General features: G+C 37.8%; 1 long non-coding RNA gene across 1 annotated transcript; it reads left to right on the top strand.

Moving 5' to 3' along the window:
* Positions 1–536: 536 nt before the first annotated feature.
* On the top strand, positions 537–4,034 carry LOC131381037 (uncharacterized). Its single transcript, XR_009209451.1, has 3 exons — positions 537–698; positions 2,107–2,195; positions 4,006–4,034. It is a non-coding gene; the product is annotated as an uncharacterized LOC131381037 (long non-coding RNA).
* Positions 4,035–13,821: the final 9,787 nt, after the last annotated feature.

Here is a 13,821-nt window from a genome sequence, read left to right on the forward strand (position 1 = left end):
CATCTATTCATTGTAGTAAAGACCAGAAACTAGAAAGAAGAATGATAGTGTCCAAGGACTAGTTCGTTTATGGTTCGATTACAGTGTTTTCATTCCAGAGGATATGAATTGGCTCACAAAACTATATAGAAGACAGTAAGTTAAATTAAATGTAAATGAAAAGGAATAGAATAAAACAAAGATGTGGACATATCAATAACGTAAAACAGAAACCAGTTAGGAAACTTAGTCCTTTTGGGTTGCTATAATAAAGTACCGTAGACCGTGTGGTTTATAAATAACGCATTCATTTCTCAGAGCTCTGGAAGTCCGAGGTCAGGGTGCCAGCATGGTTGGGTTCTGGTGAGGGCCCTCTTCCAGGTTACAGACCGCTGACTTCTTGATGTATCCTCAAATGTTTGAAAGGAGGTGTTAGAGCTCTCTGGGATCTCATTTATAAGGGCACTAATCCCATTCATGACGACTCTACCTTTATGACCTAATTACCTCCCAAAGGTTCCACTTCCTAAGACCATCACATTTTGGGGGGACACATTTAGTCAATAACATTTCACCCCTTGTCCCCTCAAATTTATGTCCTTCTCACAGGCCACACCTTTAACACTTTGCTCAGACCTCTCTCTCTGAGAGAGTATCCAAGTTCATCACTCACAATTTCTACCTTCCACAAAACACCTAGGCCACAATTCAGCTAAGTTGTAAGTTCTTTTTTTTTCTCTCTCTTTTCTTTCTTTTTTTTTATTTTTATTTTTTATTTTTGAGACAGTATCACTCTGTCACCCAGGCTGGAGTGCAGTGGTGCAACCTCAGCTCACTGCAACTTTTGCCTCTAGGTTCAAGCGATTCTCCTGCCTCAGCCTCCCGAGTAGCTGGGACCATAGGCATGCGCCACCATACCCAGCTAATTTTTTGTATTTTTTGTAGAGACGGGGTTTTGCCATGTTTGCCAGGCTGATGTTGAACTCCTGGCCTCAAGTGATCCCCCCACCTCAGCCTCCCAAACTGCTGGGATTACAGGCGTGAACCACAGTGCCCAGCCTTCAGCTAAGTTCTTTGCTGCTTTGTAGCAAGGATCACCTTTCCTCCGGTGTCCAATAACATGTTCTTCATTTCTGTCTTATACTTCATATTTTTACTGATAATCTTTTTAAGGAAATCTGAGTTTCTTCTAACAACCACCTCCAAACTCTTGCATCCTCAACCCGTGATCTAGTTCCAAAGCCACTTCTGCATTTTAAAAATATTTGTTATAGCAGTGCCCTACTTCTCAGCACCAAAAATCTGGATTAGTTTGTTATGGCTAACATAACAAAATACTACAGACTGGGTAGCCTTAAACAAAATAAATTTATTTTATCACAATTCTGGAAGCTGAAAATCCAAGTTCGAAGTGTCATCAGGGTTGGGCTCCTCTGAGGCCCATCTCTGTGGCTTGTAGATGGCTGCCCTCTTGCTGCCTCTTCACGTGGTCTTTTCTCTGCTCATGTATGTGTGTCCCTGGCCTCTTTGCACATATGCTAGTCTCCTTTTATTCTTCTTCTTTTTTTTAAACATTTACCTGTTTAAGAAGTCAGTCAGATGAAGAGATACATAGGGTGAGGTGTGGGGGAAGGGGTGTGGAGTTTCCATGCCCTCCTGGGATGCCACCTTCCAGCAACTTCCACACGTTCAGGTATCTGAAAGCTCTCCAAACCTTTGGGTTTTTATAGAAGCTTCACTAATTTCCTCTTCTTCTAAAGACACCAATCATATTGGATTAAGGCCCAGACTAATAGTCTCATTTTAACTTAATTACCTCTTAAATTTTTAAAAATTTATTTTTATTTTTATTGATATATCATAGGTGTACATATTTTTGAGGTAATGTGATATTTTGATACAATGTGTAATGACTAAATCAGGATAATTAGAATATCCATCACCTCAAACATTTACATTTTCTTTGTATTGGACACATTTGAATTCTTCTCTTCTAGGTACTTTGAGACGTGCAATAAATTATTGTTAACTATAATCACTGTACTGTACTATCAACTGCTAGAACTTATTCCTTCTAACTGTATTTTTTTTTACACATTAACCAATCTTTCTTCATCTCTCCCACAGTCTGCTACCTTCTGCTTTTCCCAGCATCTGGTAACTACTAACTCTCTAACCACCATCATGAGATCCACTTTTTTAGCTACCACATTTGGGTAAGAACATCCAATATTTGTCTTTCCGTGCCTGGCTTATTTCACTGGAACCTCCAGTTCCAACTCCTTCTATGATTCTGCAAATTACAGAATGTCATTCTTTTTGTGGCTGAATAGTACTCTATTGTGTATATATGCCACATTTTCTACATCCATTCATCTGTTAATGGACACACTTATGTTGATTTTATTTCTTGGCTATTGTTAACAGTGCTGTAACAAACATGGGAGTGTAGATATCTCTTCAATATACTGATTTTCTTTCCTTTGGATATATACCCAGCAGTGGTATTGCTGGATCATATGGTAGCTCTATTTGTAGTTTTTTGAGAAATCTCTATACTGTTTTCCATAATGACCTTACTACTTTACATTTCTATCAACAGTGTACAGGTGTTCCCCTTTCTCCACATATTTACCAGCATCTGTTATTTTTTGTCTTTTTTATAAAACTATTCTAACTGGGGTGAGATGATACTTTATTACGGTTTTGACTTGCATTTCTCTGATGATTAGTGATGGTGAGCATTTTTTCATACACCTGTTGGTCATTTGTATGTCTTCTTTTGGGAAGTGTCTATTTAGGTCTTTTGCCTACTTAAAAAAAAAACAGATTATTTGTTTTATTGCTATTTAGTTGTTAATATTTCTTAGATATTCTGGTTACTAGTCCCTTGTTGAATGAATAGTTTGCAAACATTTTCTGCCATTCTGTAGGCTTTCTCTTCACTTTATTGTTTCTTTTGCTGTGCAGAAGCTTTTTTAGCTTGATATAATCCCATTTGTCTATTTTTACGTTTGTTGCCTATGCTTTAGAGGTTTTACTGAAAAAGTCTTTCCCCAGACCAGTCAATGTTCTATGGCATTTCCTCAATGTTTTCTTCTAGTAGTTTCATAGTTTCAGGTTATACATTTAAATATTTAATCCATTTTGAGTTGATTTTTGTATATGGTGAAAGACAGGGATCTAGTTTCATTCTTTTGCATACGGATATTCAGTTTTCCCAGCACCATTTATTAAAGAGACTGTGCTTTCCACAATGTATGTTCTTGGCACCTCTGTCAAAAATGAGTTGGCCGTAAGTGTGTGGATTTACTTCTGGGTTCTTTATTCTGTTCCACATGTCTGTTTTTATGCCAGTACCCTGCTGTTTTGGTTACTATTGCTCTGTAGTATAATTTGAAATCAGGTAGTATGATGCCTCCAGCTTTTGTTTTATTGCCCAGGATTGCTGTGGCTATTTGGGGTCTTTTGTGATTCCACACAAGGTTTAAGACTGTTTTTTCTATTTATGTGGAGAATGTCATTGGTATTTTCATAGGGATTGCATTGAATATGTAGATTGCTTTGGGTAGTATAGGCATTTTAACAATATTATTCTTCCAATCCATGAGGATGGGATATTTTTTCCCTTTTTTTTTTTTGATGTCCAACTCAACTTCTTCATCAGTGTTTTGTAGTTTTCCTTGTAGATATTTTTTTACTCCTTTAGTTAAATTTATTCCTAGGTATTTTAATTTTTTATAGCTAATATAGATGGGATCGTTTTCTTGATTTCTTTTTCAGATTAATCACTTTAGTGCATAGAAACACTACTGATTTTCGTATGTTGATTTTGTATCCTACAACTTTACTAAATTTGTTTATCAGTCTTAAAAGTTTTTTGTGCAGTCTATAGATTTTTCTAAAGATAAGATCATGCCACCTGTTTGGATGCCCTTTCTTTCTTTTTCTTGCCTATTTGCTCTGGCTGGGACTTCCAGTACTGCGGTAAAAGTGACAAAAGTGAGCATCCTTTTCTTCTTCCAGATCTTAGAGAAAAGGCTTTCAGTTTTCACCCATTCCGTATAATATTGGCTGTAGGCTTGTCACATATGACCTTTATCATGTTGAGGTAAGTTCCTTCTATAACCAATTTGTTAGTTTTTCTGATGAAGAGATGTTTAATTTCACTGAATGCTTTTTCAGCATCTATTGAAATTATCATATGGTTTTGTTCTTGATTCTGTTGATATGCTGTATCACGTTTATTGATTTGTGTATGTTGAATCATCTTTGCACCCCTGGAGTGAATCCCACTTGATTATAGTGAATGATCTTTTTAATGTGTTGTTGAATAAGCTCAATTACCTCTTAATGGCCCTATCTTTAAATACAGTCACATTCTGAGGTACTAAGCATTAGGGCTTCAAAATGAATTTTAGGGGAGCACAATTCATCCCGTAACATGGGAGTTGAGGGAAAAATTGGTCTGAGTTTCTCAACACTAAAATGAATAGGGAAAGCTGATCAATTGCACAATTCATGTGTGGGTAAATAAAAAACAGAACAACTCCTGAGGAGAGAACAATGCTCCCTGATTTTAACACTTGACAGTCTTGTGAACAAATGATATGTCTACCTCAGTAGACAGAAGATGGGAGCAACCTGGGGTAATATCACTAGGAGTATTTGTTTGCAGCAAACACTCTAAAAATCACTGTGGTGCCTGGGTGTGTTCAGGGAAATTCGAGTCAGGGGAAAAAGGAATTTTAACTAGATGCAGATGTGCTAATGTTCAGCTAATACCCTCTAAGAAGACATAAGGGTTAGAGACCTAGGAAGGAAATGGGTTTCAACAAGAGGGGATCTCTCTGTGGGAGTAGAACCTCTATATCACGTAGGTGACTGCTGGGGAGAGAGGCAACATTTTAAAGACTGGGGATTTTCAAGAGTGGAGAACCTTGGAGGTGCTGATTGTGACCAAATGTTCAGCTCAGAGGGCCAAGTAAGACACCCACTTGGGGGATTTTTGCTGATGGAGTTTGGGGCCACAATTGAGATGGCAGTTCAGGAGACTGGAGGACTAGCAAGTGCGGCCTGAAGCTGAGACAAAAGTCTTTTAGAAAAGTAATGAAAAAGGATCCTTTTTTCTAGGAAAATGAGTGTGTGTGTGTGTGTGAGAGAGAGAGAGACATAGAGAGAGACATAGAGAGAGAGATAGGAACGGGGAGAGAAAGAGAGACTGACTAGCTGAATCTGGAATCATCCTTCAAATAACAGAGTCCAGAATATTAGATGGCAGGAGAATAAGAGATTGATTAATACTTCAATTTGGAATTTCTAAATAAAACCGCAGAAACTGTGATAACAATACTTTGCGTTTGGCAGTTTCAAGCGTGTAGAATGCTTGTTAGTTCATCTGAGCCTTGCCAAAGTTTTTTGAGGTCTGCTGGGCAAAGCTGTATTCTCTTTAATTCAGACCTGAGACTGAGACTCAAAGGAATTAACTGACTTGCTCAAGATTATGAAATTGATGGTAGGATGGGCCTCCACACAGACTAGGTTTTCCAAGGCCACAGCCAGTGGTTGTTCTTCTGTGCCCAGCGATCATTCTCTTGAATACACTATTGGCCATATTGTGACTTGTATCACAGCAGTATGCTGGAGAGAGCATGCTTTTGGTGTGGCTTTGGGAAGAGCACCAGCTCTTTTACCATCTCTTCCCTCCATCTCCCCCAACCCCCATACCTTCTACTCATACATACATTTTGAGGCAGGATGGCTGCAGAAAATAACCCAAAGCGAGTGGCAGTTGGAAGACAGCTGGAAAGCAACTGTCTGAGGGGGCCTTGCTTCATCAAAATGACCACACTGGAAAATAAATACAATTAATCAAATGATATTTTTGAGGACAGGCAAAAGTAAGTAAGGAAAAACTGATTCAACTGTCTAACAATAAAGTGAAAATGAATAGCATCAGCGATCTTTTAAATCCAGTGTTCTGTTTTCAAATGAAGCTTTTCTGTTAGGGCCCAAGGCCCAGCCACCATGACAAAAGTCCAATGTCAAACAATGAAGAGCAGTACTAAAAGTACAAGGTCTTTAAAAAAATTGTTAGAACTTTTTAATTTAAACCTACAATCGTAATTATCTTGTGCCTTTGGAGAAGAAAAAAAGGCAAACTTTTAAACTATTACTTAATTTAATCAAGACTCAGATAAAGTTATTCCCATTTAAAAGATATGTAGAGATAAGGAATAGTTCAATCATCCAGAATGTCGGGCATGGAGCATAGATTAGATTAATTTTATGGAATTAGCTCTAGGTCCTGCTAATCCTCTTACAGGGTTGGACTTTATATAATCAATGGAGATTTGACAAACCAAGAATGAAATCAGATATCTGGATGAGGAATGCACCATCTTCATTTCACCCATTCTGGTTCACATGAATGAAAATTACTACACTAATTATAAACAGAACTCCCATGGCACTAAAAAAATTGGGAATGTTCCCCGTCTCTACTAAAAATACAGAAAATTTGCCGGGCGTGGTGGCGGGCGCCTGTAGTCCCAGCTACTCGGAGAGGCTGAGGCAGGAGAATGGTGTGAACCCGGGCGGCGGAGCTTGCAGTGAGCCGAGATCGCGCCACTGCACTCCAGCCTGGGCGACAGAGCGAGACTCTGCCTCAAAAACAAAAACAAAAACAGAAACAAAAAATTGAGAATGTCTGTGCTTCATCTCTATTACAGCCATATTTCTCCTCACATTCTGCTACAAAATCATGGTGGGTTAACGTAGTGAGTTAGGGAGCGCTCGAGACCATGTCCTACCTGGTTTTAGGAATGTTTCACTTCTATAAGATTTTCTGGCCTGGTTTACCACATGCTGTCCCCAAAGGAGACAGATGGCTCACTCAAATAGGGAAATTAAGGAGAGTGTAATGAAGGGAGTATTCACAAAGGTATGGACAGAGTGTAGGGAGATCAGCCAGGGATGGTGAAGAATTTGGGCGCTAGCAACAGCAGGGAGCTCTTACCACTCAGCCTGAAGGAGCAAGCGAAGGAAGCAACCCCAGGACTCCAGAGAGACTTGTGGCTACAACTGCAGCCTGTACACACAATCCAGGCACCTTGGCAATAGGAAACATTCCACTTCTATACCTAATGCATACATCTTTAATATATGCATGAAAGTTAAATGCGTAAAATCCAAACAACAGACTTAAATGTTATGAAGATCTCCTTTCTCAAAGAGCTAAAAAATAAATGTGTACACAAACTTCGGTGGTGTAATTTCTAGCATTGCACATATAGCTTGAATTTTGTTCATTTCCTTCACAGTTGAGCGTCTTAACTCAAGTATTCAATTGAAGCCAAAACTCTCTCTGACATGCTGAATGATTTACTTTTTATCTCTTTGACGTGCCTAATGATTTCCATCTTTTTTTGATTGTGCTTATGAAATCTATACATCTTATCACTAGCATCAGCACATTCACTTTTCTATTTTCAGGTATCTGAATGAAATTGTAAGTGCAAAATATTTTGAACATTAAAATAATTGAATAAATTCTGCTATGCAAAGATGTCAATGCAGGGGAAATTCAATTCTTGCTCAGTGGGTTCCATTACCACATGGAAATACTCATTCATTGCCTGAATTATGAAAGTCCAGATTAAGTATATATGGTCAATGTATATTGATAGAAGGTAGCAATTGTACAAATATCAAACATGACAAAACTTGGGAATTACTATATTTGTTTCTCAGCTTCACAGTAGATTAGAAATAAGAAGTAGCAGCTGGCACTCTGACATTACAGGCTGAAAGAGAGATGCTACAAAAATCAAACACTGGCCAGGTGCAGTGGCTCATGCTCATAATCCTAGCATTTTGGGAAGCCGAGGCAGGTGGATTGCTTTAGCCCAGGAGTTCAAGACCAGCCTGGGCAACACAATGAGACCCCATCTATAACAAATAATACAGAAAAAATTAGCCAGGGTGGTTATACCTTTGGTCTCAGCTACTTGGGAGGCTGAAGTGGGAGGATCGCCTGAGTCTGGGAGGTCAAGGATGCAGTGAGCCATGATCACGCCACTGCACTCCAGCCTGGGTGATAGAGTGAAACCCTGTATCAAACACACACACACACACACATGAAAAATCATATCAATCTAGGATTATTTTATAGAGAATATTTCCTTACAGACCTGGGGAGAGCACTAGTAATTAGTTTATAAGAATAATTCTGTTATAGCAAAGCAATTTATTTGTTTTTCTGTTTAAAATGCAGATAAATGTTCAAAGCATTTTAGAAAGATCTCTGTTAAAGAAATAAGATTGGTCACCTAAAAAGGTTAATTCTCCTTCTAAAGGAAATTCATGTAGGCAGCAGAAGAAAGAGAAAGATAAGAAGCAATTTCTAGAACTGCTAATCATACTTTCTGCATAGATACTTCTTTCTAATAAATTGGCTTCCTATACCTCAACTGTCCCAAAGATAGAGGAAAGTCCAGGAAGAAGATGTTGATTTGGGGCCACTTATGCAGGATAGTGAGGGTTAATTCCACCTATCTTTTCCCTACTCACCTTCCAGTGATGCGGGAAGGAGCCTTGGTAAGATCATTTACATCACAGAGGTCAGCAAAGGCTATGAATCAGCACCCCCAACCTTCGAGCTAGTTAAAAACTTACCAGCACATCCCTGATTGGGGCTCCTGTTTCTTTTCCTGATCTTAGCTCCCCTGGTGATTCTTTTAAACAAACTTTTTAATTATAGGAAATTTCAAATACATATACAAAAGTAGGCAAAGTAGGGTAATAAACTCCCAGTATCCATCACCCAGTTTTAATAATTATTAATTCATAAACAATATTATTTCATTTCAACCACACTCACTTCTCTCTTCCCCAGGTTATTTCAAAACATACCCCAGACATTATACCATTTTGTCTGTAAACATTTCTAAAAGATAAAGACCTTTACAAAACTCTAACTACATGCCGTTATCACTCAAAAAATGACGATACATTTTTTTTTTTTTTTTGAGACAGAGTCTCACTGTCGCCCAGGCTGGAGTGCAATGGTGCAATCTCGGCTCACTGCAGGCTCCGCCCCCCGGGTTCACACCATTCTCCTGCCTCAGCCTCCCGAGTAGCTGGGACTACAGGCGCCTGCCACCTCGCCCGGCTAATTTTTTGTATTTTTAGTAGAGACGGGGTTTCACTGTGTTAGCCAGGATGGTCTCGATCTCCTGACCTCGTGATCCTCCCGCCTCGGCCTCCCAAAGTGCTGGGATTACAGGCGTGAGCCACCGCGCCCGGCCGACGATACATTTTAATATGTTCAAATATCCATTCAGTGTTTAACTTCCCAAATGTCTCATAAAATTTTAAAAAATAGTTTCATATTTAATCAGAAACTTAAAATAATGCACACACATTGTAATTGATGTATCTTTCAAGTTTCTTTTAGTCTACAGGTTCCCTCTGTATTTTTTTTAATCTCCTTTGTATTTCTTTGTTGAGGAAACCAGGTTGTTTGTCCTGTAGAATTTCCCTACATTCCAGCACTCAGGATTTTGCCAACTGTATCCACTGCGTTCTTCTGTCATTTGTATTTGCTATAAATTGGTAGTTGGATCTAGAGGCTTGAAACAATTCAGTTTCGATTTTTATAGTAAGGATACTTCAGAGACAGTGGTGTATTATTCTGTCAGGGAGCACATACTGTCCGATTACCTGCCCTTCTGTCACCTTAAAAGGAATTGACATACATTGCTTATATTTGTTAGTTAACTAGAGATTGCAAAAAGAATATTCCAGTTGTCTTATTCCTTCTTCATTTCTTAGCTGAAATATCTCCATATATTGAGAGAAACCCTCTTTTAGTTCACAAGGAGTACAGTTTGTTTAGGAAAGTCAGGATTCTACCAAATACTTGATTCTTCCCAATACTTTGGAAAGTGAATAAGCCACTACCCTTCCCATTTCCTTGTTCAGATCAGAGGTACAACATCCTTATTTTGTTCCTACTATCCCTTAAAAACTTTTTTTAGCCATATAAGTGTTTCCTTTTTGTTTACTATTCTCCAAAACACTTAACAACACTCTTTGTTAGAAGAACATACTGAATTTAGAGGTATATAAGATGGCATGTAAAAAAGAATTGCTGTAAATACCCCAAAGTTAAATCGTTTATCTAAAACTTATGAGAACCAGTTAGTTAGGAAAGAGTACCAAAAATCACATGAGAATGGAGAGAAGTTCTGAATTGATTTGACGTATGTGTGGTTATCACTATATTAAATAACAAATTTTAAATATAATAAGAAACTAATACTTCAACTTAAATAACTACAAATATTCATTATTGGTAGAAATCTGTAAATACAATTCAATATTGGCAGAAAACCTGAAGGCATTTTTGTTTGAACTGGCATTCTAATTTCTAGTTAGGCTTTAGAAACACCTCATCTTTTTAAGAAGGAACAATTGTTCTTGCTCCAATTTCTTCAAAAATTCCTTTGTACCAGATATTGACCTCTTACCAGGTATTGACCAGCTTGCTTACTTGAAACAGTTGTTCTGAATGCTAATTCTCTTTAAACCCATGGCCAGGAAGCAGTGTCCTTGAATTTAAAATTCATGGGTAGCTTACACTAAACATCAACTTCAATTTCAAAGCTTGATAATATTCCTATTACCTTGTAAACTTGTTTATGAAGGAAAAGATATAGTTCATGGTAGAGGTAATTTAATTAATATCATAAATATTCAGCAAACAGTAAAGAGGTTATTTTTGCTGTTGGTCATATCACAATTCATCTTTCTAGTGTTTCTGTGTGTACTTATGTGTATGTGTGTGCCTTTTTCTAAAACAAGTTTTCTCTCCTTAATCTCACCAATCTGCTTATTTTAAGGAATTGTAACTTGTGCAGACCTTTTAATTTTACTGAGACCAGATACCATTTATATAAACCTTTTAAAGATCCACAATTCTCAGGTGAATAAGTCTTATGTGCTAAAAGGAGAGAGATTTGAGCTTTGTAAAGTCATTTTTTGACACAGGATAAATGCTCGAGCAATATTTATTGATTGAATACAATTTAAAATCTGATCGATTTCTTGATATAACATTTGGAGCAACTGTGGCTGCAGAAGTGTCATAATAGACATTTGGTTTTCAAGCAAACAATTCTCTCTTCTCTTCCTCTCTCCACCAACTCCTACCCACCCTCTCTTCTTCCCTATTCTGCCAATCTCAATTTTATCTTTCTTTCTTAATAAAAGATCCACACTTAAAAGAAAAAACCAATAACTAAATGTGATTTCAGTCCTTTCCCACCCCTCCTGTCAGCTTGGCATTTTGTTAAATGTTACTACTTTTCACTTTCAAAAAGATTTAGCCAACAGCATTCAATCTACTTTCTACCGGGTAAAACTTGCCCACCCCCTAACCTTTAGGTCATTTCAATCATGTTATTTCTCCCATAAAGCTAGAAGTAATGGAGTAGACAGGAAGTGAAAGTAGAAGTTATATAGCTCTTTCTTTTGTTTGCTTGTCTCTAACTACTTTAAACTACTTCCTTCTCATCTTTATAACAATAGGACAAAATGGTTCTAAGTGGTCCCAAAGCCAGCCAGACTTCTGTAACCTATTATTATGACCTTTCTCTCACCAGTAATTGTTCAACAATTTGTGCCTAAAGAAGCCTTATGGCCCCCAATGCCTGCATAAGATATGGTGAAACTTGCTTGAAGGCTAGCTCTGGCGATTATCACATACCAAGATCTTACAGGTCACCCAAATGCAAGAGGCTTAAAATACTTTAAAATATTTGAATAGTGAAGTGATGAACATGTTGTTAGAATGATCCTTTAATTTCATTTTAATGAGGATCCACTCATGGCCTCCTGTTCTCAGCTTTGCGTCTATTATGAGGATGTCTTTTTGGTAAGAAACCCAACTAAGAGGTTTTATGTATGCTTGGTGGAAATGAGAAACATCCATTCAAAAAACAAACAGAAGAAGAGTAAGAAGAAAAGAAGTGAAAGAAGAGAAGGAGAAGGTGGAGGAGGAAACACTGACAAGGAAACCCATATTGGTGTTCATCAGTTGCTTGTAAATGACAAGCCGTTAATTGCCTGTGCATGGAGATAGTGGGGGGCCAAGCACCAGAGATGGAGCAGTTATATAAAAGAGACATTAACAGGAAAATCATTTCTTCTTTATGTTCTCTGTGTATATTGTTTTCTTCCCACATACCCCTTTTGCCATTGCCTTCTCTCATGGTCAGAATTTTTAATAATCATTATGCCTTCAGGTAGCTTTATGCAGCCAGTGGACATTGAATAAATATTAATTAATGACTGTGATGTATCATGCATTATGGACTGTTGTATTTTTCTTGGATCACAACGCATTAGCCTAATTTAAGTCTTAGAGACCTTATAGAAAAGTACATTAGTAATGACAGCAAGCCTGTAAAGTGTTGCTTTTGGTTTCATGGTGTTGAACACTTAGGAAATTTCTCATATACTAGTGAAAACACTCAAAAAGCATTTGTTGTGGGTAGTTAAGAAGCAGATGGGTGATTAGCATGGATATCCTTCAAGTTTCACTTCTAGGGAAATTTGAGATTATTCTTTAGTTTGATACAAAGTACTATGCCTCCATTTACCATTTCCCTATGCTTTGCAAGCTCTTTTTTGCTTTTGTTTTGTTTTTTTAGTTTTTCAGAGGCAGGGTCTTGCTCTGTCACCCAGGCTAGAGCATCATCATAGCTCACTGCAGCTTCGAACTCCTGGACTCAAGGAATCCTCCCACGTTGGCCTCCCGAAGGACTGGGATTACAGGTGTGAGCCACTGTGCTCAGCCCCTTTGCAAGCTCTTCTTAATTCATTTTAATTGTGTCTGTTGCTTATGGTTCTCTGCCCCCCTCCCCCACCCCTCTCCACAACTCAGTTAGTGAAAAAGGTAAAAGAAGTCAGAAATTTTTCTTTGAGTCATAAGAGCTCTATCCACCAGTGACTGCTAAAGTGGGCTCTGTGTACCCCAGGGATATTCACAGTGATCAAGTAGTGGTTCTTTCATTTTTAGTTTATTTTAACTTTATTCTTTATATCTATCTTTCATGTGTATTTTCTTTTGCATGTAATATATTAGTATTATATCAGGCAATCAATAGACAAAGGTTTTAAGATGCTAGGACAAGACAACACAACATGATGGAAAGAGAATAGGTAACAGTGATGAGGAGATTCAGGAGATAATGAGGTAAGTTTGTTCGGACCAAGATAAATAATCCTTGCTCTCTTGAAACCCAGGAGAAACTTACATTGTACTAATAATCACAAAAAGAGAGAGAAAAAGGTAGCTGACAGGGACAGTCTTTCTTGCTCTGATTCTGGTTAGTTTTCTATAGACTTTTCTGTTTTCCTCCCAGAGGCTTGGAAGACAGAGATGATTATTATTATAAGCTAAAAAATAAATCTTCAGCAATTAGGTTTGGCCATGGAAGTTACATTATATCTATAAATATAATTTTTTTCAAAGATCCTCAGATGTCTTTGGATATATATAAAGTGCTTTGCTTAAGAATTTCCAATCTAAAAACATTCACAGACAGGAACCAGCCATGCTGCAGATGTGGGGATTTCAACTCTGATGGCATTAATGGCTCTGTGAAAGCAGCATACTGTATCTTAGTCGATGATTCACAATGTTTGTGCACAGCTTTGAGATGTTTTAGCAGAACTATTTACCCCGCAATGTCCAACTAAATGCAAGAGCAATGGGAATGTGGAAAGTGTTCATAAGGTGAGGTTTGAAAATAAAGTAAAGCTAGCCAAACAATT

Source organism: Hylobates moloch, unplaced genomic scaffold (genome assembly GCF_009828535.3).
Source record: "Hylobates moloch isolate HMO894 unplaced genomic scaffold, HMol_V3 SCAFFOLD_13, whole genome shotgun sequence".
Classification (NCBI taxonomy): domain Eukaryota; kingdom Metazoa; phylum Chordata; class Mammalia; order Primates; family Hylobatidae; genus Hylobates; species Hylobates moloch.